The sequence below is a fragment of the Rattus rattus genome, chromosome 4 (genome assembly GCF_011064425.1).
Source record: "Rattus rattus isolate New Zealand chromosome 4, Rrattus_CSIRO_v1, whole genome shotgun sequence".
NCBI lineage: Eukaryota > Metazoa > Chordata > Mammalia > Rodentia > Muridae > Rattus > Rattus rattus.
Window position 1 is genome coordinate 18211377 of NC_046157.1, and position 24704 is coordinate 18236080.

Here is a 24704-nt window from a genome sequence, read left to right on the forward strand (position 1 = left end):
CTATTTAAGCCTCTAAGAGGGTGGCGGTAGTGACAGGCATGCTGGAGTACACCTGGAGCTTCCCCAGTGAGCATGCGCCTTACTGAGCCTTACCCCCAAGCCGCATTGACTCTGGGCGAGTTTGTAAGGTATTCATCCTAACAGTACTAAAGTTTCTGACCCACAAATCCCAGATACCTGTTTTGATCTTTCTTAATTTCTTTCAGTCAGGTTTTGTAATTTTCAGTGCCTGTTTGTTAATGTGTAAAAGTAGGCACTTTATACTTTTTGATGCTACATTAGAGACTTTTCTAGAGCATGCCTCCTGGAGCTGTTTTAATTTACAATATTAGTGCCTTTTACCTCTTGCTTAATCATCCTAAATTATTCTATAACGATGGTTCTAGAGGTAGCAAGCACAGACATGTTTGTCTTGTTTCAGATCTTAGGAGAAGCATTTACTATTTCAGCATTAGTTACATATGATGTTAACCCTGGCTTTCTGGTACATGGTGTTTATTAGGTTGATAGATGGTGTTTATTAGATTGCAGTAATTTGATCAATCTGTTCTCTTGTGTGTGTGCGTGCATGCAAAGGTTTTATTTACCTAAAAAGTTTCCACGTCTTTTTAGGTGATTTGTTTTTTTTTTCTTTTTTTTTTTTTTTTTTTTTGGAGCTGGGGACCCAGACAGGGCTTTGCGCTTCCTAGGCAAGCGCTCTACCACTGAGCTAAATCCCCAACCCCAGGTGATTTGTTAAAAGTTCTTCCCTGTCTTGCTGTTGCAGATGTCTAAGTTTTCTTTTGCTGTGGTAAACACCATGACCAAGAGCAGCTTGGGGAGGAAAGGGTTTATTCAACTTACAGCTCTCAGGTCACACTTATCACCAAGGTGAGGACAGTCAGGACAGGAAGTCTAACAGGCCCCTGGAGGAGGGAGCTGAAGCCTTGGACAAATGCTGCTTGCAGTCTTGCTCTTTATGACGTGCACAGTTTGCTTTATTAAACCACCCAGGCTCACCTACCCAGGGTGACACCTTCTCCTGTGGACTGGGCCTGCACATTAATCGTTACTGGAGAAAACCGCCCCGTAGACTCGTGCCAACAGGCAGTCTGGGTGGAGGCATTTTTTCTACTGAGGTTCTTCCGAAACGTGAGGTTTGTGTCAGGTTGACAAAGCCAACCAGCACATTAGACTGATTGTCAGAGTTTAAACCAACCTGACGTTTTTGAGATGATTTGTTTGGCTGTGGTGCATTATCCCTTTATGTGTTGGTGGGTTTGCTGTTCTAATATTTTGGTGAGAGTTTTTTTCTATATCCATAAGTGATATGACTTATCTTTTCATGTGGTGTCTTTGTCTTGTTTCAATTTCAGTAGCACTAAACTGTGCTTGTTTGTTTGTTTATTTATTTGGATAAAAGCAGCTGAGTCTAATCTTGACTCTTTGGGCCTTAACTGCCTCTCAATGCAGCCCTGGCCCTCCTGGAACTCTGTGTAGGCAGACTGGCCTCAAACTTACTGAGTCTTTCCCTCTCTGTTTTAGGAAAAATAAGTGAACATTTGGTTTCAATTCTTAATTAACTGTTAGGTAGAAATAACTAGTGAATCCATTTTAGTTTGGAAATTTTTTGAGGAGAGGCTTTTCAAGAGCCCAGTTTTCTTTAATGGTTGTAGAACTATATATATCATCACTTTCTTCTTGATTGAGTTTTGGTAGCGTTCTTAGAACCTGGGGTCAAATTTGAGAGCATAAAATTGTTTGCAATAAATATTCCTTTGTCTTTTAAATTCAGGGTCTGCATTGATAATGTCATTTTATTCTTGATATTGTTTGTGAGCTCCCTTTCTGTTAGTTTTATAGAGGGTGAGCTTGTGCGCTCGCGCTCGCGCGCGCGCTCTCTCTCTCTCTCTCTGCCTCTGTGTGTGTGTGTGTGTGTGTGTGTGTGTGTGTGTAGGTTTGAAAGCAGCTGAGTCTAATCTTGACTCTTTGGGCCTTAACTGCCTTTAGGCCTTGAACTGGCTGAGGATGACAAACTTCTGACCTTCCTGCATCTGCTGCAATTGCAGGTGTGTGCTCCCACATCGTGTTTGTGGGATGCTGAGGGTGGAACATTGGGCTTTGTACAAGCTAGATGGGTACTCTATGGCTCGGTCTGGCTTATAAAGTTTTATTTAAATTTTCTCTTTTCTGTTTTATTTATTTCTTCTCTGCTTGTTTAAAGTTCATTTTACCTTTATGGTTTGTGTGAGTGTGAGTGCACATGTGTGTATGTGTGCATGCATGTACAGTACTAGAGGTCACCATTGGGCCTCTTCTTCATTTGTTTTCTATCTTATTTTAAAATCTTTATTATGTTTTAATATTTGTTTTATGTATATGAGTACTTTATCTGTATACATTGCTGCATACCAGAAGAGAGCATCAGAACTCATTTTATAGATTGTTGTAAGCCACATGTGGTTGCTGGGAATTGAACTCTGGAAAACAACCAATGCTCTTAACCGCTGGGCCATCGCTCCAGCCCCCTTCCCAAGATATATTTTGTTACTTTAAATTAGTATATGCATGTGTGTCTGTGTGAGAGTATGAAGGCCTAGGCACCTGCAGTTGTGAGCCTCCTAAGGTGGGTGCTAAGAACTGAATTTGAGTACTCTGCAAGAGCAGTGTGTGCTCTTAAACTGCTGAGCCAACTCTCCAAATTGTTATTTATTTGTATATTTATATATGTATGTGTGTATCACTCACATTCAACATTACACAGGTAATTGTACAGATTAAGAACTTTGAGGAGTCAGTCCTCAGCTTTGGTCATGTGGGTCTCAGAGATTGCACTCAGGTGCTTAGGCCTCACTTGTGGCAAGCACTGGTCCATCACTCCATCCATCCATCCATCCATCCATCCATCCATCCATCCATCCATCCATCCATCGACAAACACCTTTACCAGCCTAGCCACCTCACTGGTCCATCATGTCATTCATTCACTCATTCATTTATTTATACATCCATTCATTTACTGTTAAGTCTCTTAAGATCTTTGGAATTATTTTATGTACATGGGTGTTTGCCTGCATCTTAGTTTGCGCACTGCTTGCTTGACGGGGGGCCGAAAGAAGTCATCCGATCTCTCTGAAAGTGGAGTTACAGATGGCTCCTGGTTTCTGTGTAAGTGCATGGTCCTCTGAAAGAGCAACTTATACTCTTATTGTCTGAGCCATCTCTCCAGCCCTAAGGTTTATTTATTTATTTAGATTTATTATCTTTGAGTAAGTGTTTTGGCTACATATGAGTTCCATGTGGGTGTACCTAATATCTGCAAAAGTTGGTCTTAAATACCCTAGAACTATAATCATGGATGATTGTGGGCTACTATGCGTGTGCGTGAACCTGAGCACTGTGCGAGAGCACCAAGTATTTTAATGACTGAGCTGTCTCCATCTCTCTAAGGTTTATTTTTAACTATGTGTGTGTGGGTATATACATGTGAATGTAGGCACAGGCCTCTGGTCTCTAGAGTTGGGAGACTTAGGTGGCTGTGAGCCATCTGGTTTGGGTGCAGGGAACCAAGGTCGGGTCTTCTGCATGAGCAGTTGGTGCTCTTAACTATGAGACAAGGTTCCTCAGTGGGTCTGCTGCTCACTGATTTGGCTAGGTTGGCCACTCTGTGAAGTTCAGGGATCCTCCCGTCCTCATTTCCTAAGTGTAGGATTATACACACATGCCACAGTGTCTGGCTTTTTATGGGCTCTGGGGATCCAAACGTAGGTTCTTATCCTTGTCCTGAGTCAGCTTCCTTTTTAAAAAAGAATTTTTTTGTGGTAAATAAATAACGTTGGTTTGAAATGTTTGTTTTTTTTTTTTTTTAAATATAGGTGTGATGGCACATACATTTTTTTTTTTTTAAGATTTATTTATTTCATGTATGTGAGTACACTGTCGCTGTCTTCAGACACACCAGAAGAGGGCATTACAGATGGTTGTGAGCATTTAGTGCTATCTATTTAAAACAAAGTTTGTTACATTTGTTTATTGCATGTCTGCGTGCATGCACACATGCATGCAGCATGATGATATGCAGAGGTGGGATATTGTGGGAGTTGCTTCTTTTCAGTCACGTGCGTCTGGGGTTAAGCTTAGGTTGTCTGACTGGTGGGCTCTATCACTTTTAAATTAATTTTAGTTGCTTCCCACATATTTTGATGCCTTCTGTTTTTATTTTCATTGTTCTTTTATACTTAAATTTTTTCTTTGAGACTTATTTGACTCATGAATTTTGTGTGTCCACCTGCGTGTGGTGTGTGTGTATGTGAGAAACCTACAAACTTTTCAGAAATGTGTTTTATTTCTTTTTCAAGTTTCTTTTTCTATTGTTTCCAGTCTTAGTTGAGTATAGTCAGGGAGTAAACTCCTTCGTTTTCAGTAAACTTTTAAGGTTCACTTTGTGACCCTGTGCGGGGTGTGCTTAGGTTAATGTTTCATATATGCTTGAAGAAAAAAATGTGTATTTTGCTATTGTTTACTGGAGCATTGGTTATATCTTTGTTGACTATGTTATAAATGTAGCTACTCCTGTTTAAAAAAACAAAACATATAGGGGCTGGTGGGATGGCCCAGTTGCTGATGGAGTTTGCCTCCACTCCTGATGATCAGAGTTTACTCATGTGCGTGTGTGTGCACGCGTGTGTGTGTGTGTGTGTGTGTGTGTGCGTGTGTGTGTGTGCGTGTGTGTGCGCAGGTATGCATGCGTGGATGGGTATGCCTCATAAGATGTGTGGGCTCAGAGGCTGTCTTTGAGGGAGGGTCTGGCTCTTCTTCCCTGTTGGATTGAGCGTTGTGAACTTAGGCTGCAGGCTTTATTCACACCCAGACCTTTATCGGTCGGCCCCTGGGTTTGAGGTTTGTGAAAACACTGTAGAATCTAGCCATTAGAAACAAAGAGCATATCTTAGTTCATCTGTATGTCTCAAGTAGTTCTTGGTGTGTTAACACCCACCACTTCATTTCCTCCGTAGTTCACTCCTTTGTGTGTCGCCTTAGTTTGTGAAACAGGCCTCACATAGTCACTTCGCCCAGTCCCTCTTCTGTAGATAGCACCTGGCTCCTTAGGCCAGGTTCACCTTGAATTTGAGACCCTCCTGCAGCTGCTTCCTCAGTTAAGGAATTATAGACACGGGCCACCACACCTGGCTTCTAGTTTCTTGTCTCTTTGTGGATTACTTGAACGTTTCGTGGGTTTCCATCATTATCTATACAGTTCTGGAGTCCATCTTTTGTACAGTGTTCCTAGAGACTGTCCTCATCACCATATGCACATCTGCCGGGAAGCCGTCTTACTCCTATCCCACAGCTAAGGCATCTAAACCTCACTAGTTTTTTCACGTTCTTCAGTCTTAGTCTTATTCATTGTTTGAAATCACTGTATAAACCTAAGGCAGGGAAGGTAGTCTCTTATCTCTCTCTCTCTTTCCCCCTCCCTCTCTTCCCTCCTTCCCTTCTCCTCCCCCCACCCCACCGCACGGTTTTCCTTCTCCTTTCTTTGTCTCTTTCCTATGCTTCAAGCTTCAGCTTCTCCCCCGTGTTTGGAAAATTTACTTCAACTAATCTTTTTTTAAAAAATATTAATTAATTAATTAATTAATTATATACAAATACACTGTCGCTGTCTTCAGACACACCAGAAGAGGGCATCAGATCCCATTACAGATGGTTGTGAGCCACCATGTGGTTGCTGGGAATTGAACACAGGACCTCTGGAAGAGCAGTCAGTGCTCTAACCACTGAGCCATCTCTCCAGTCCCTCAGTTAATCTTTTTAAAAAGGTTTATTTTTGAAGAATTATGTGTATGAGTATTTTGCTTTCATGCATGCCTGTGTACCACATGTGTTCCTGGTGTCAGCCAAGGTCAGGAGAGGTTAAAAAGTTCCCTAGAAGTCAAGTTAGGGATGGTGTAAGATACCATGTAGGCGCTGGGACCTTATTGGATTTAACGCCTGTCCTGTAAGAATAGCACTGCTTTTAACTACTGAACCATTTCTCTGTCCTCCTTCTTCAGTCAATCATGATGAGTAGGTCTGCTAGCAAAGTGCGATTTCAGTTTATCTTTTGAGAGCAATTTATTTTTCTATCTCTGAAGGATAGTTTTACTACGTGATGTAGGGATTCTCCTACATCAGCTTCCCAAGTGCTGAGATGATAGGTCTGTATGTACCACTGTCCCTTGCTTCAGAAGGATTTTTATTATTACCTAGTTTTTGTTTATGAAGAATCGACATGTTTGGATGTGTGTGGTACACATGTAGATGCCAGGGATTTGCATCAACTGTCTTTTATTGCTTTCCTTCTTATTTTTGTTTTGTTTTGTTTTTGTATTTGTTTTTTTTCGGAGCTGGGGACCGAACCCAGGGCCTTGCGCTTGCTAGGCAAGCACTCTACCACTGAGCTAAATCCTCAACCCCTCCTTCTTATTTTTGAATCTTAAAAAAAAGGCACATACTTATTTTATGTGTGTGTACACACAGAAGCATGACATGGCACACATGTGGAGGTCAGAGGGCAACCTGTGGGCGTTGTTTTTCTCCTTCCGCCACATGGGTCCTAGGGATCAAACTCAGTCATCAGACTTGACATCAGGTCTCATGGTGGACCTCCAGCTTTGTCTTTCCTTTAAACTTTTAAAAAATGGCTTATTTTATTTGTGTGTGTATGTGTACACGGATGCCTATGGAGGCCCCTGGGCCTGGAGTTAAACAGTAGGTAGTTGTAGCTGCCCATTGTGGCTACTGGGAATCAAAGCTGGTAACCCGTATCTCCAGCCCTTTCACTTTATTTTTTGAGATAGGGCCTCTCGTTAGGACCCGTGGATCACTGACTGACCAAGAAGCCTCAGGATCCTCTTGTTTCCCAGTGTTGTGATTGTAGGGACGCACTCACGTGGCATACGTGGCATTCCTGTCCTCTGGGGTGTGGGTGTGAACCAACACAGCTACTCTGTTTTGTTTGTGATAGCTGATTTCTTGATTGAAACATAATTTGGTAGACTGAAGGGATGCACTGTAGACAATGAACTGAAATACTGTGTAATTACTTGTAGCTGTAGAAGTTAATCTAATTTTCCTAGAGCCAAAAAAGAAGGTTCTGGCATAAAAACAAAACAAACAAAAATGCCCCCCCCCAAACAAAGCAAGCAAACAAACAAACAAAAATCCCCGAATCTTAAACTTCCAGTCTCCTGCTAAGTTCATGCACTTTCTAAAATTTGGCTGAAAGAGAACTTTGTCAGTTAAATGCATTAAAAAGATAGCTTCTGGGGCACTGGTGTGTAGATGTCTGTCACAGTAGGGAAAGAAAGCAAAGTGCTTCCCTTTGGATTGGTCTGACTGAGAGGAAGCCCAGATTTGAACTCTCTCTTCTCTCCCTGTGTCTTCATCTGTAGCTGTGGTCTCTCTCTTATCTCTAGTCTGTATCTGCCTTGCCTGCCTAATGTTTGTCCCGTCTCTCACAAAGGGCAATCCTACTTACTCCTTCCCTCCCTCCCTCCTTTTTCCACACATCTTTTTCCCACAATAATTTCAATAATAATTTGTGATGGAAAGATATTGCAAAAATATTTAGTATTTCAGGCTATTTTGTGTTATGCGAAGCATGTTTTTTCTTGCTTCATTATTTTTCTCTTTTAACAAAGCTAGTTACATTCTTTGAGATGTGACAACCTTTATTTGGTATGTTCAGTAAAACTTATGTAAGAAAGTATCCTTTTTGTGAAAATGTTTATGGAACGTTAAGATTTCAGAACCATTTTTCTAGGCACTAGCAGTTAACATACTTTGTAGTTATACTAATGCCTTGATTGTGGAAGAGGTTTAGCAAATCAGCTTTTAAAAGGGCTCAGATAGAACTGTGTGTCGGTATATTTTTAAAATTTCTTTTCTTGCTCACCAGTGCTTTGCCTGTCTGATACGTGTCACCAGGCGTGTGTCTGGTGTCCTGGAGCTCAGAAGGGATCAGATCCCCTGAACTGGAGTCCCAGATGACTTGGACAGTTTTATCTTGGGCACCTAGTCTCGAAGTTCTTCTGTCTACTCGTGCGGCTCTAGTCCTGTGGCTATGGTAGCAGCTGTGTAAACTCAAACAGCAATGGCTGTAGGACTAGAGAGTGGAGCTCTGATAGGTAGGGAGGAATGGCGAGCAGAGTGGTGCACACTCTGTGCAGCTTTGACTCGTGGCGTCTATTCTTCTGTTACTGTAGAAATAGATATTTAAAAATAACTTTGAGTGTGGCACAGTAACATATGTCTATAGTTCCGGGTGTGGAGGTAGAAGTGGGATGCTTGCTTATGTTCAGGTATTTGGGATCAGCCTGGGTGACATAGTAGGACTGTTGACAGTAATAAGAAACACATACTGGCTCTTTTGCGTGCTTGACTTTGGGGCAGGCAATGAATTGCGTACTAGAAACTTTTGTTGTTATGCTGGGGACAGAGCTGTTTTGTGACAAAAGTTTTTTGGGGGATGCAACACATGGATCTACTCATTCCAGTTAGGAATCCTACTCCATAGCCAAGTACAGACACCACCAGATCAACTTGGGAGCCAGTGAGCTCTGCTGGGGTTACTTACAGGAGCAGAGGTGTCTCAAAGACAGCTACATCACCAAAGCCCGCCCTAGCATGGTGACAACTCACAGATGGGAACCTGGAGCTCATGTACAGCCTGCAGGCAGACCAAGAGTGTCCTGTCAGGTGCCCCAGCTGGTGTAAACCTTTTCAGGCAGTTGGCTGTTTCTGACCATTACAGGCAGGTGGTCTGGTCTCAGAGTCTTCTGTATCTTGGATTACCTGAGAAGCTTTTCAGCTTTTACTGCTTATTCTGCCAGGGAGGGGCCTAGGGAGTCTTGTCAGTTTCAGGGATTTCCTGGAGTGTCATCCATGCTGGAGTGGGCTTTGCTTGTCTTGGAATCTCTGTCTGGGATGAGTACGGGTAAGAGTGTGTGTGTGTGTGTGTGTGTGTGTGTGTGTGTGTGTGTGTGTTGTATTTTCCTAGGGAGAGTTAGGGTTAGGGTTAGGGTTAGGGTTCTTTGCTTGTCTTGGAATCTCTGTCTGGGATGAGTACGGGTAAGAGTGTGTGTGTGTGTGTGTGTGTGTGTGTGTGTGTGTGTGTGTGTGTGTGTGTGTGTGTGTTGTATTTTCCTAGGGAGAGTTGCTTGGGGTGCTTAGCATGCTAGGCAAGTGCTCTACCATTCAGCTACATCATTGTCCTGTGAAATTGTCCTGTGAAATGGATTACTTTAAAGTACATTGAGAAAATGATTTTAACTGGAACTACTCACCTGCTATAAAATGATAAATTATCAGAAAGGTTACTCTTTGGAACCCCATGATAAAACTATTATCAACAGAATTTTTAATTGCTTGCTTATTTCCTAGCTATTACACTGGCAGGTTTTATTGATTGACAGGATTTGTACCAAGCTTTAAAAATGCGTTAGGGAGGCGGTACGACGGCTCGGTAAGTGAAGTAGTTGGGGACTTGAGTTCAGGCATAGTTGCTGCCTGAAATCCCAGGACCTGGGGACAGACAGGGAATCTATGGGGCAAACCAGCCAGCTAGACTATTCAAATTGTCCAGCTCTAGGTTCAGTTTGGAGATCCTGCCTCAATAAAGAGGAGAGTGCTTGAGACAGGCACTGACATCAACTATGGGCGCTGACATGCAGGTTGTACATGTGCACACACGTGTCACATGCACCTCAGTTAAGGCTGACACATGAAATGCCACATACGTTTTTTTCTATATAAAGTTTGGCCTATTCTTTGTCTGAGAATTCAGCTTTAGTTTTCATAGCATTTGTTTCATATACCTGGAAAAACATCCCAGTTAACATGAAGAAAGTGGATCTGTGTCCTGGATCATTACAGTGCAAACAGAATGTTAATTTTCTTAATTTTTGCTAAGAGGTTGATTACTACATATAAATTAAAAATCATCCATACATTATTTTGACATTATTAAATCTGTTTTGCTTTACAGTCATGTAGCTTAGGATAGCCTTGAACTCGTAATGCACTCAAGGATGATCTTGAATTCTGCTCTCTGCCTCCTCCTCACTTTGGAGCTGTAGGCATGCATCACCGTCCTGTGCTGTTACAGTTCTGAGTATTGGCACCCAGGGCCCTATGGATGTTAGGTACATTCACAACTAACTGTGCTCCCGCTCCTCTCCCCAAGAGAGGAGCTTCTGTGTAGCTCTGGCTAGCCTAGATTTATTTTACTATGTAGCCCAGGTTGGCCTTGATGGTCATCTTCCTGGCTCAACCTCTTGAATGCTGGGATTTAAGGTATGAGCCAACATTTTTATTTAAAGTGTGTGTGTGTGTGTGTGTGTGTGTGTGTGTGTGTGTGTGTGTGTGTGTGTAGCGGGCTGTGTGTGCAGGTGCCTGTAGAGTTCAGAAGAGGGTGTTGGATCCCTTGGAGCTTTCGTTAGAAGCTTCCCCATATGAGTGCTGACAAGTGGTGAACTTGGGGTTCTCTGCAAGAGCAACAGTTGCTCTTCCCACCAAGCCCCCTTTCCAGCCCCAATCACATCGTTAGCACATGTAGTCGTTTCAGCAAGCGGCGCTGTTGTCCTGGGGTTTATTAAGGTGTAAGTAGTATCATGCGAGTGACCAACACACCACGGATGTGCTCGTTTTTGTGTTTTCATTTCTTGTGTAAGTGTCCCAGGAGTCCACAACTTGTTTCTAGCAACACATTTGTGCTTAAAATAATTCAGAATTGTCCTGTCAGGACACCTTAATCCTTAACTAGAAGTTTGAAACACTATAACTTTCTATCTTTGATAAACAGCTAGCGTTGATAGGCCATTGTGGTTGAATGGATAGTCGTGAATTATGTTTAATCCAGTAGTATCTACTCATGAAAAATTTTGTTAGATTTTTCACATTTAGTTAGAACTATTTTGCCTAGCTGTAAGAATGTGTTTAATTCAGTTCTTTTGAGTTACTAACTTGTATTTTCATACTTTTGCAGGATAGAAGAGAAGAATCAGTGGCTTGGAAATTTAGCCAAGTGATCTGGCGGGATGGGCTCATGCCTGACACACTTTATAGAGGTAACTCGGACTGCTTTATCCAGGCTTTAGTGTCTGACAGCACCGTTCGCCTCATGCTTGCTTACAGAGGTGCACCTCATTTCCTGGAGAGTAGTGCTTTGTAGTGCTTTGCATCAATGCACTGAAGAGAATTATGCTATGGAGCTGGGAGTTGAAGACCATTGCCTTTTCATTTAACCAGATCTCTTTTTTGATTCCCCCAGTTCTTTTATGTTAGGAGGACAGTTGACCCTTTTCTTTCTTTCTTGGCAACCTGTCTTGGTGTTTGTGTTAAACTTGTGCCTTTATCAGACAACGTGGAAGAAAACAAAATAATTAACAGTTATAGAATATTTATATATCTGTAGTAACATTCATTCATTCATTCACTCATTTATTTACTTATTTTGTTTTTTGAAACAAGGTTTCTCTTTGTAACACTGGCTGTCCTGGAACTGGCTCTGTAGACCAGGCTGGCCTCCACACTACCAACCTCCCCCCACCCCCGACCCCCCCAATCCACTCCTCTTCAGTTTCTCCTCAGAAAAGGGTAGGCTTCCCATGCATATGAAGCAAACATGGCATATTAAGTTGTAGTAAGACTAGGTACGTCTCGTTTTAAGGTTGGATGATAGAACCCAGTTTGAGGAAAAGAGTCTCAGAAGCAATCAGAAGAATCAGAGACAGCCTCTGCTCCCACTGTCAGGAGTCCCACGAGAAGACCAAGCTGTACAGCCATGACATGTGCAGAAGACCTAGGTCAGACCGTGTAGGCTCCTGATTGTTGGTTCAGTCTGTGAGCACCTGTGAGCCTAGGTTCGTAGAGTTTGGTTTTTTTTGGTGTCCTTGACCCCTTTGATTTCTGCAATCTCCTCCCACTCCCTTCCGCAGCCTCCCCTACTGTTTGGCTGTGGGCCTCTGCATCTGTTTCCATCAGTTGCTGGGTGAAGCCTCCCTGATGACAATGATGCTAGTTAGGCTCATTAGGGATGAGTTCCTTGACTTGTTTTTTAAATTGATGGTTCTGTTTGGTTCTGTCCTGGGCCTCTGGGTTATCCAGCCTCTAGTTCCTGGCTCTCTCTAGGTAGTATCAGGTGGTCTCCCTCAAGCTGTACTAGGCAATAGTTGGCCACTCCCATAATTTCTGTGCCGCCTTTAGCCCAGGATATCTTTTTTTTTTTTTTTTTTTTTTTGGTTCTTTTTTTTTTTTCGAGCTGGGGACCGAACCCAGGGCCTTGCGCTTCCTAGGCAAGCGCTCTACCACTGAGCTAAATCCCCAACCCCAGCCCAGGATTATAGACAGTGCAAATTGTAGGTCAGAGGTTTTGTGGTTGCATTGTACATGTATTCTTATGTCAGTTATAAAAATTGTAAAGTTGTATTATAAATTTTTTTTATAAAGTATTATAAAGTTGTATTTTTAAATTTGTTTTGAGAATTCTTTTAGAACTTGAAGATTGAAACATTGCTAGTTTTAATGGCCATATTTTAAGGTTTTAATGTCTATGTCTTTTGGCAAATGTATATGCTACTTGTAACCTCCTTCACGTAGATTTCATTGTAAGCAGTAGAGAATATCACAATGTTAAAAACAAACAAACAAAGAAACACAGAAAAATGATCTCTCCCATTCTTTTACTAATATTATATCTTCTCCCAGACATCTCTGGATGATACACAAGGACTTAATTACTTCTGTCTGAGACAAGGGCTCTGCGTACTTGATGCTGGTTTCATATTCCTTTTTATGGCGCTCCTCTGTGAGCTGGCTGCAAACATGTGTTACCATAGTGGGCTATTTACTTTTTTAAGTCGGTTTTATGTAGGTTGTATTTTAAAAATAGTGTCTTTTTATTGTCGGATTATTTGTCAGATTGCCAAATATATTGCCAGAATGTCAAATGTCATTAAATGTCATTATGATTGGCAGTTTGGATGAGTGTGCCCCTCTCCAAAGTATGCCCAGCACCAGCAGTTACCAGAGTGAGCACCTGTGTATCTCTTCGACAACACCAGCAAGCGATTTATTTACCCATGTCAGGTGTTTTTTGTTTTTTGGTTTTTTTTTTTGGATCCTTTTATAATTTTTTTTGTGTATTTACATATTAGGGATAGGATCCTTGTTGTTATGTTAAGAAAATTATTTTTACTTAGTATTTGCTTTTTTTTCCTGGCTTTTGATTTTGTTTCAGGTCTACAGAAGTTAATTTTTTTCTAAATTGTTGGATACTTCTAATCCTTCTTGGCTGTGGTAAATGTGGAGTGGAGATTCTGCATGCTCTTGAGAAGGTTATCACCCTTGAGTGTGTGACTATACCATCACTTCTGTGAATGACCTACATTGCTTATTTGTCCTAGTTTGACATTCTTTTTCGCTCTTGGTGATGTAGAATAGTATGCATAATACTATAGCTGTAGATGTAGTGAAGTGTGGTATTAAAAGTCAATAGTAGGTCACAGAAAATGTAGCAAGTGGCCACACATCATGGTGTGCACCTGTAATCCCAGCACTTGGCAGGTAGAGGCAGGAGCAGGAGTTCAAGGCTTGGGCACATCATAAATTTGAGTCACGCTGGGCTACGTGAGACCATATCTCAAAAAAGGGAGAACATTTAGTAAATGATAAGTTGTCTAAAAAATGTAGAAAAGAAAATAATAACATACAAGACCTCATTGACTGATTCGTCTGCATTTGTGGCTCTTGACATAGCTACTGCTGTGGCCCCCAGTCAAAGTAAAGCCGAGGGAGGCTAGAGGAGTCAGGGCAGGGAGGGATTTCGTCTCATTGACTGATCTCTCCAAAGCACTCAGGTCAGCCAGGCTTAACTGAGAGCCATGGGAAATAAGGCTCATCTCTTAAGAAACAAACAAAAGGGAACAAGCAGCCTGGTAAACAGTTGCTTATCTGGAAGATGTAACGCTAGCTCTCTGCATCTGTTGGTTATAGAAAGATAGCGGATTTTATTTTCGTTCGTAAAGCCCTGGCTGGCCTGCAACTCACTGTGTTGAATAGGCTGACCTCGAACTTACAGAGCTCTGCTTGCCTCTGCTTCCGGAGTGCTGGGATGAAAGTGTGCTGCCATGCCTAGCTCATAAGTCAGAGTTTTAAGCCATTCAAGTTATAGTTATAGAAAGGATAGAACATTTATTATCTAGTTTGAATTTATTATGGTTGGAGAACATATTTTGTAGGAGTTGTGTCCCTTTAATTTTACCGAGGCTGCCTTATTAGTTTAGTGTCTTAGTGCCTTAGTTTGGTGGTCTACTAAATATGGTTAAAGCTTAGTTTGGTTTCTGCCAGAGAATGTACATTTAGAGACAGTATCTTCTTTTTATTGTCCTTTCTTTCTTTCTCCTCCCCTCTGTGAGTCTACGATCCCACCATCTTCTCACTGTTGTCACTGGTTAGAAACTGGCCATTCTTTTCATGTTTGCATTAGTAACCTTTTGGTTGCTGTGATGAAGCATCCTGACTACAGCAGCTGATGGAAGAAAGCATTTCACTGGGCCCACGGCTTCAGAGGGTGAGAACCCACGGTGAAGGCAGGAGCAGCTGACTCAAAGCCTGCCTTGGGTGTCTCCTCCAACAAAGCCACAGCTCCCTTAGACCATTCCCCCTTAGACCAGCACAGTGGTGTCCTCACTCACTGCCTTTCCCTTCCTGCTGCCCAGCGCTCTTCTCCCCATGTTTGTTTTCAGCAGTTTTTTTTTTTTTTTTTTTTGTTCTTTTTTTTTCGAGCTGGGGACCCAACCCAGGGCCTTGCTCTTCCTAGGCAAGTGCTCTACCACTAAGCTAAATCCCCAACCCCTGTTTTCAGCAGTTTTATTTTGACCCAGGAGTACCACTTTTCATATGTGTCCCAGTGGGAATTGATTGAATTTTCTGGATTTGTAAGCTTATTTTTTAAAAAAAATAGTCAAGTATAAGGAATATTTGGTTTCTGTTTTATTAAATTTTACTTCTTTTTCTCTTTCATTCTTATATTAAGAAATATTGGTAAGCAGAATGTTTGCTCATATATCTCTGGAGCTCTTTATTTCTCTCTCTTTAATTGGGTAATTGAGTAAGGTCGTGTTTATTTATCCTCGCTTGTGCATATGTGGAAGACAGATGTCAGTTTGTAGGAGTTGGCTTTCTCTTCTGTACATACAGGTCACCATGCTTGGTAGCAAGAACTCCTACCCACTGCGCAATCTTGTCAACTCTAATCGGGTAATTTCTACAGATTAATAATTAAGGCTACTGATTGTGTTTTGCAGTTGTAAATTTGGTTTTGAATACTTGGCATACCTTTTTTTTATTTCAATAATCACATTCTTCTATTTCCAAATTTCTATAGGTTCTTTGAAATAATTTCTTTGCTTTATTGAGAATTTTACTTGCTAGATGATTGTTTTTATAGTTAAATGTGAAATATAAGTTGAGTTCATAACATAATAAATGTTTTGAAATCTTTGTTTAAACTACTCCATGAGAAAGAATCACTCTATATTGCCCGATTTTGATGAATATATATGCCTCCCCACCTTTCTATATTGTTTTTTTTGAGACAGGGTCTGTCTGTGTAGCCCATGTTGTCCTAGTAAGCAATGCTGGCCTTGAACTCACAGAGATCTTCCTGCTTCTGTCTCCTAAGTGCCAGAGTTAAAGATGTGAGCCCCTATAGTGGCTTGTGTTATCATTTTGAGGGCCGTATTGAGGAGTGAACCTAGGCCTTGTGCATATTATGCAAGTGCCCTATTATTGACTCAGTAGTGCGACTTACATTATCCGCTATTTTTAAGTATCTTGGTTTTTTTTTTTTAAAGATTATGTGTTATATATGAGTACACTGTAGCTGTTTTCAGACATACCAGAAGAAGGCATCAGATCTCATTACAGATGGTTGTGAGCCACCATATGGTTGCTGGGATTTGAACTCAGGACCTCTGGAAGAGCAGTCAGTGCTCTTAACCACTGAGCCATCTCCCCAGCCCTTTTAAGTATCTTGTGACTGTTGAAATGGCTATTGTGCATGATATATATTATACACGTATACTATTGCAAGTCTAGATCATCATTCCTCCCCATTTCTCCCATGCTGGTTTTATTTTTCATATTGTTCATATGTGTGATAACAGTCCTGTTCAAAAAGAAATCACATTTTATTTTGTACATGTCTTGTTAACAAAAACATAAGCATAAATACTCAGGAAAATTTAGGAGTAGAATACTGAGCACAGGCAGGTTTGACTTTGACTTTTCAGATGCCTGTACAAGTTTTAGAAGTTTATCCTCTATTGTAAGAGACCTCACTGTAGCCCTGGCTAGGCTGGAGCTCACCATGTAGACAAGGTGTCCTCAGACTCACAGAGGTCACTGCCTCTGCTCCCCAAGTGCTGGGGGGATCAGTACTGTTTGTGGTTTAAGTGGGCACTAGTGTCCTTGTCACCTCTGTGCCATTGTAAACACGACAATCAGAGCTGTTTGTAAATCCGATGTAAACTGTGTGGACCCCTTATGATAGGAAGTTTTATAACATCTTTCATTCGGTTGATACTTAGTCATAAGAGCTTGCTGTCAGAACGTCTCTTGTGTTTAGTCTGTGCTCTTTGGTATAGGTTATACTGCACACTGCTCTGGTGTTCAGTTTATGTCTAGATGCTTATGTGGTCTTAGGATGACACTCTACTGTGTCTCTGCACACTACTGCTGTTTGTTGTCTGTGAGTCCTCGATTTGTTTGCTTCTCCTTCACTTTACAGGCCCCGCCCCCCCATTTTCTTTTGAGACGGGTTTTATTGTGTAGGTTGGTGGTCTGGAGCTAACCGTGTAGACCAGGCTGGCCTAGAACTAAAGGCATATATTGCCACACCAGTCTACAGACCCAATAAAGTAGATCCAAAGATCCAACTAGTTTCTTCGTGTGGCTGCTTACCTTATAGTTCTGTAGCCCTCTGAAATTTGATGTAACATTTCATATCTCAGAGTTGTGGATTCTGGGACTAGGCAAATTATATTTATCAAAAATCTTATCCATCCATCCACCCACCCACACACAGAACATGGGGAAAAAGAGACCATGTAGAGGTCAGAGGTCTCCTTGCTGGAGTCAGTCCCCACTTCTTCCATGCATTCCCAGGAGTCAGACTCAGGGTTTGCATGTTTACCCGTTGAGCATCGTTCTGGCCACAAGGCAGTTTGTCTTAGAAGTCGGGATACTTCTTTCTTACCTGCCACTGTTGTTTCCTCAGGCAGTGCCCTCTCTCTTCTGCAGACACCGCTCCCTAGATTACAGTGTCCAGGCAGCACTCAGGCAGCCTGCACACACTATGTCCCGGCCTGTTCTCCTTCGAGGAGTGGAGTATGCTTTGCCTATCCTCTATGTATTCTCTTGTAGGCATCGGATGGCACAAGTGACTGAGAGGATCCTGTGAGTTTCTGGAGCCTGTGAAAGGTAGAAACTCAACCATGATTTCTTTCTCAACTCAACAGCATTCCCTTCCTTGAAGTCTTCAGTTTTTACTTCAGCCTCAGGTAACTTTATGTTTCATAATCTTGAAAAAGTACGTTTTAGGCCGTGTTTTAATTAAGTCATGAATAAAATCAGCCTACAGTTTGAGGTAAGTGTCCTAGCTGTGAAGGTCACTGATGTATGTGTAGTTTTGGACTAGGAAAGTTCTCGGTGGCCTCAGCTATATTGAAGTTACTTTTTTCAGAAATAAACATTTTTTTGTTGGATGATAGATTTCATATTGGATTTGTATAATAGTTTCAGTTTGGATTTTCATCTCTTGAGGAAATATTTATTTGTCTGTTTATTTAGTTTTTTCAAGACAGGGTTTCTCCATGTAGTCCTGGCTGTCCTGGAACTTACCCTGTAGACCAGGATGGCCTTGACTTTAGCCTACCTCTGTCTCCTGAGTACTAGGATTAAAGGTTTGTGTCACAATGCCTGCCTTTTAAAGATAATTTTTGAGATGAAACTGGTCAATATATTGTGTAATAATAAGTAGCAGGTATTCTCTTAATTAATCTCCTTAACAGCATTTTTAAAATATTGGTAGAAATGTAAATGATGGTTAATGTTGTCAGCTAGTTAGGGTCTAGAATTGTCAAAGCTAAGCCTACAGGCTTACCATTAAGGGATTATCCAGGTTAAGGTTAAGGTTAACTGAGACTGTCTGTGAGGAATTAATTGATGCGGGAAGACTCATCTCAGTTGGGAGATGAGATCCTGCCGTGAAAGGGAACCCTGCACTGTGTAAAATGCAGCAGGGGAAGCTGAGCGCTGGTGCGCTTCCTCCAGTGTTCACTGCCTGACTATTCAAGTCCTGCTGCCTCTACTTCCCTACTTGAACTGTGAGCTAGAATAAGCCCTGTTTGCTTGTCTTGAGGAAAAGAACCTGAGATAACATAGTCCTCTAAATGTGTACATGTTGTATGTTTACCTGTAGTAAAATAAGCAAGCAGTCTGATATATTGCCATGTACAGTTGGCTACTCTGATAGCCTTATAATCATCGGAATATATTTCTGTCACCTGGAAGCTTATTGTAAACTATCTCACACCTTCCACAGCTCCATCATTGCTGTGCTCCAGGCTCCTTTGCTTGGCACTGCTGCACTTTGTTTGGGGAGTGGGGTAGGGCGAGGTTGTTGAGGATGATGGAGCTTAGAGCATCGCTCATTCTAACTAAGTCTGATACTCTGTCACTGAGTTATACTCTGAGCCCATGCTGTTCTGAATACTTGAGCATTTTTTCTGCTTGTGTGCACGCACCACATGCATATAGTGCTTGCAGAGGCAGAGTGGGCTTTTGGAAACAGGAGCTGCAAGTGGCTGTCAGCCTCCATGTGGGTGCTGGGGATCCAGTATAGGTTCTCTGTATTAGCATCCAGTACTCTTGACCCGTGAGGATCTTTCCAGTCCCTGTGATCAATATTTTAAGTTCCAGCTTGTTGGGGATGATTGCTACAGTGCCTGCCAGTGGAGAGAAGAAAACAGAAGAATACTTTGCATTTCTGTAGGCAGTTTTTTATTTTACTTTCTGTATATGGACGTTTTGCCTGCATGTATATCTATCTGTCCAGGTCTTCTGCAAGAGCAGCAGATGTTTTTAACCACTGAGCCATCTCTCCAATCCCAACAATAACTTATTGGATAGAAGACGGTAGATTTTGGTGTGGATCTTGGATAACCAGCTGTCTGCCACACTAGAGTTTGTGTTGGATTTAATTTTATAAATAGTTATAATACAATTATAATGATTTAAACAGTTAACGTCTTTTCTATTCTTAGACAAAGTTTGGTGAATGATCTAGCACAGTAAACCAAGTGTCAGGCATTGAACATTTGTTCATTTTTATCTAGGGAAGTTTAAGAAGGATTTCTTATATCTATGCTACATAAAATGATGAAATTCGGTTTTCTAATGGAATGAGTAGTTTTAAGTTTGTGCTGGTACCAAATGCAATGTACAGGGTAACCAGGACCACTGTGTGCGCCCAACCCCATCCTTCTCATCTTAATAAAGATAAGTTATACCTGGTTCTTAAATAGTTCGAGTTGGCAAAAATGCAATGTTTTAGATTCCCAGTGCCACAATTTTCTGGTTGTATCATTTTAGAAGACATTTTGATAAATATTTGGAATATATTATGTGCTTAGATACAAGGTTTTTGAATGGTCTTCCTGTTATGTTGGAATGTCTATTAACTTTCCTTAAATATTTATAGATTATTTTTCTATGGTTAAAAATGGTCACTTTTATCTAATATTTACAAATGGAGACCTTTATCCTAGTTAATAATTTTATTACTATCTGTTAAATTATATTTATTACTTCAATGTCTCCTGCTGCTGCTGGCACTGAACATGGCTGTCTTAAAATAGTAGCACTTAAAAATACAGTTTTGAAGAAAGACTTTATAATATGAAAAGTGGTGTTTATACAAAGATGTATCTGAGAGCTGGGCATGGCGTCATGCCTGTAACTCCAATGCTTAGAAGGATGAGGCAGGAGGATTGCTATGAGTTCAGGGCCAAACTGGTTCTCAAAAAACCAACATTAAAAAATAAAAACTAAAACAAAGACATATTTCAGATGTGTCCAAATATAGACTATTCCTAGAGAAGAAATATTTTGTTTTTCAATGTGGTAAACAATTTTGAGTAGATTAGAACTCTGTTTTGAAGGGTGTAAGAATATAGCAAACTTCTTAGGAATGAAGTGGAAACTGGGTAAAAGGCCATTCTGATATCCATAGGGGTTTCTTCATTTTACCCACTGTGGTGTCGTGAGGCGTGTGTGTGTGTGTGTGTGTGTGTGTGTCCATCACACGCTCACCCCAAGCGCACACACACACACACACACACACACACACACACACACACACACACACACACACACATCTTTGTTGGTTTGCAGAGACAGCATCTTGCTGTATTAACCAGGCGAGCACTAAGCTTGCAGTGGTCCCCTTGCCTTGGTCCCATGTGCTCCGACTATAGTCATGCAGCACTAGATCCAGCTGGCTGGGTGACATTTGTATTTTTATGTTGGGATTTCTCTCTAATTTGCATCTAGAGTAGAAAACTATGAATATCCAGATTAATGTAACTGAAATCCTCCAAATAAACAGGGTTTGGTGGAAATGCTTTGGTTCAGAAGTCATTTCAGAAGGATGTAGTTCAGTGGCGAATGCTTTCCTCTCATGCACACGCCTCTGGGTTCTACCCTAGTGTCTTGGTGATGGGCTAGAGAAATAATTGATTTTTGGGATAAGTACCTTTGAGTGGCTGTCTAAAGAGAAGTTTCTTTTTAGGTTGAGTGGGTTCTGGTGTATTGCTGACCATTGGAGAGTAATTAATCATCTAAGTTGGGAATTACTCTTTTCATAGAAAGTAAAATGATACTTAGGTTCATGGGTTTTTGTTTTGACTCATAATGCACATTTGAAGTTCCATATATTCAGTGACAGAGAATAAGAAAGAGTGTTACCATCAATCTCAACAAATAAACAGGAAAGCAGAATCCTGAAATGAGAAGTTTATGTTCTGTTTTTTAAATGTTTGAATGCAGGTTAATTAAAGGTAGTTTGTGGCTGGTGGAGACATTCTATCTATGTACAATCTGAAAGGGAGCTAACTGCTTTCAAGAATTTTAGAGAATTTAGCAAAAGCTTTCAAATCTGTTTTCATGTTAAAACTTAATAGCCATCTTTTCTTTGACAGAAGTATGTTTTTAGTATTGCTCTTTATCAGCAACATATTGAATTTAAAAAATTCCAATTGGATGTAGAAAGATTGTCTTCATTATGACTTGACAAAAAAGGAGGAAATGAGGTAGTTTAAGAGGATAAATATAGGAAAAAGAATACCTTTTTTTTTCATGAAAAAATAAACTGAGGTATGACTAATAAATGGAAAGTGGAGAATGAGAAATGTAGAAAGGGATTTTCTCACTCAAGGGGGAAGATAGATTCTGCATCAGGAAGTGCTCATTTGAGCCTCAAGGTGAAGAGTACTCAGTAAGGAGGTGAGGGGTACTCAGTAAGATGGGGAGTACTCAGTAAGGAGGTGAGAGGTACTTAGTAAGAAGATGAGTACTCAGTAAAGAGGTGAGGGATACTCAGTAAGAAGGTGAGGAGTACTCAGTAAGGAGGTGAGGGATACTCAGTAAGGAGGTGAGGAGTACTCAGTAAGAAGGTGAGGAGTACTCAGTAAGGAGGTGAAGGTACTCAGTAAGAAGATGAGTACTCAGTAAAGAGGTGAGGGATACTCAGTAAGGAGGTGAGGAGTACTCAGTAAGGAGGTAAGAGGTACTTAGTAAGAAGATGAGTACTGAATAAAGAGGTGAGGGATACTCAGTAAGGAGGTGAGGAGTGGTCATTAAGGAGGTGAGTGATACTCAGTAAGAAGGTGAGGAGTACTCAGTAAGGAGGTGAGAGGTACTTAGTAAGAAGATGAGTACTCAGTAAAGAGGTGAGGGATACTCAGTAAGGAGGTGAGGAGTACTCAGTAAGGAGGTGAGAGGTACTTAGTAAGAAGATGAGTACTCAGTAAAGAGATGAGGGATATTCAGTAAGGAGGTGAGGAGTGGTCATTAAGGAGGTGAGTGATACTCAGTAAGGAGGTGAGGAGTGGTCAGTAAGGAGGTGGGGAGTGGTCAGTAAGGAGGTGAAGGTATTCAGGACTTGAGTGATGGCTTTGTAAAGCTTAGTGGTGGTGATGGAGTTAGCTTCAAGAGTTGGTGAGCAAAAAATGAACTCAATAACTTCTTGACAGTTCTAGAGCCTTTTTGGGTCTGGGAGTAGCTTGATGTAGTAAGAACTGCATTGGATCAGAGACGTTTCATTTTAAATTCCAGTTTATTTCCTAACTGTGACCCTACGTGAAGTTCTTTGTTAAGTGAGGATTATGTCTTTAGGGTTATGAACAATATTGAGCAAGGTGACTTAATATAGCAGTGTCCAGCCTGATGCTGTCTACCTAATAAATAACCCCATACATTAATTATCAACAGAATAGCTCTGCCTCTCTATTAATACTGTAATTATTTACACTACAGACACAAACCTACTCTGACTGCAGAATAATACTTCTTACATTAATTGCATAAAATCCTTTTAGAACTTAATGTAAGTTTCTGATTTAATGAAAAGTAAAAAAAATAAGTATTTTAGTGTGTCGTATAGTTGATTAAAAGTGAGTAGTAGTGTTCAGTTTGTGTATCTGTAACACTTGTGTTAATGGCTGAAGCAAGTCCCCAGACTCTCTGAGGCTTAAATCATTGTGACAAGTGCTTGTATTAAAAACTTATATTTTAGCCAGGCGCATGCCTTTAGTCTCAGCACAAAAGGCAGAGGCAGGCAGGTCTCTGAGTTCAGGGACAGCCTGGTCTACAAAGTGAGTTCCAGGACAGCCAGGGCTACACAGAGAAACTAAACAAAACCAAACAAAAACCCCTTACATTTTAATTCTATAATAAAAGCTCCGACTCAGAGCTTCTTTACTCTCTGTTTACTTGTAAATCTGTACACCTTAGTTCCTCAGAACATTAAGTTAAAAGCGGACAGTAAGAGTCAGCTTCTCTCTTCCTGAAAACAACAGGAAGAGGTGGCTACTGATTGACCTCCTCTTTAAGAGTGTCTTCCCTCTAGCCGTGAGTGATGATGGAATTACCCAAACTGCTAGCTACAGTGCAGATGATTTCTGCATGGGTGAGCCAAACAGTTGTCATTTAGTGGAGTAAGAAACCCTGGGTGAGGAGGGGACTTCATCTTGGTGTAGACTTGTTCTCAGAAAGGGTTTGAGATTTGAGAGCCAGGCCTGTTTTGACTTGTTTCTCCTTAGTTTTAATTTACTCTGTTTGAAACACACTATTTTCTGTTGTAAAACCCTGACTGAAGTCCTTGGTGCTTCCCCACCTCAGATAGTCTTGTCTAAAGTTTTTTTTAAATACTTTATTTATTTGTCACCCCTCCCATTGATACAAATGCAGGAATGTGATTTTCAATTGTTGATAAAACTGTGGCAGTCAAGAGCCTCTACGGTAGGGAAACTTGGTGTTATCTGGAGTAGTAGATCAGCTGGATGCTTTGCTATTGGTAACGCCCAAAACCAAAAACTGAGTTTCCCCTAAGCTACTTACTTAAGCTGGTCTTTTATTTTATTTTAAATTTCTTTTCCATCTTCCATACTCTAAAACTGACACGTTTTTGTTTTCACTGTGTAGCCCTGGCTGTCCTGAACTCACTCTGTAGACCAGGCAGGCCTTGAACTTAGAGAGATCTGCCTGCCTCTCCCTCTGGAGTGCTGGGATTAAAGGCGTGCACCACCACTGCCCTGATTTTTTTTTTAAGTGATGGTGTATGTGACTGCAGCTGATGCCCTAAAGGATGTCTTGTACATGTATAAGTGCCTGTCAGTTGGGGGTTTTTCACATCCTTTGAGAAAAACAGTAGGTAGTCTAGAAACAGCATAGTTTGCCAGAATTTCCAAAGAATTGGCCAGAATGATCAACTTTTAGTCCTTTCAACAAGATTCACTTAGTTGTAGAAAGCTAATTTTCTAAGGACCGTGTACAGCAATGCAAAGACAACAGCTGTTTGGGAAGATGTTCACAATGACTGACCTTTCACAGCTTGTTTGCTCTGGGAAGATTTTGAAAAATAAAGTCAAGTACTGCTCTTTGGTCATACGTTTTTCCAGACTGATAACATCTGGTAGGTACCAGGAAGGCAAGAAAAGCAAGTCTGAATTAGACTTTTGTTTACTCTGCTGTTCATAAAGGCCTGCGAAGTGTTCGTTTAAGAAAAGGTCGTTCCCTTGGCAATACCGTCCGTAAATCAAGGAATATTTTCATTTTAGTAGGGATTGGAATCTAACTACATTTTGGTCTTACATTATGAAGCCGAAAGTGATATTCAGCCCTGTCTTTAGGAAAGACACCAGAACACAGCGCTCTCCTACTTGTGGCTTCCACTTGGGGACCGAGGGTTACACTTGTTCTGTGTGACTTGGAGTCCTTCGGTGCACACACTGTACCGTATGTTATGTGCTCCTGGGGCGTACTGAGCCGAGGACTCTTCCCGCACGGTAGCCAAGCAGTGCTCTAACTGAGCTGCCGCACATCACAGCCCTTCTTAGGGC

The 24704-nt window shown here is 41.2% G+C and overlaps 1 protein-coding gene across 5 annotated transcripts in view; it reads left to right on the plus strand.

The window, feature by feature from the left end:
* Positions 1-24704, plus strand: part of Znf148 (zinc finger protein 148) — a 111905-nt gene that overhangs the window by 25807 nt on the left and 61394 nt on the right. For all 5 annotated transcript variants that reach the window (XM_032900138.1, XM_032900143.1, XM_032900142.1 and 2 more), the window contains exons 2-3: positions 11009-11090; positions 17449-17585. The gene's annotated coding sequence lies outside the window, so the exon portion shown is untranslated. The remainder of the gene's footprint in view (positions 1-11008; positions 11091-17448; positions 17586-24704) is intronic.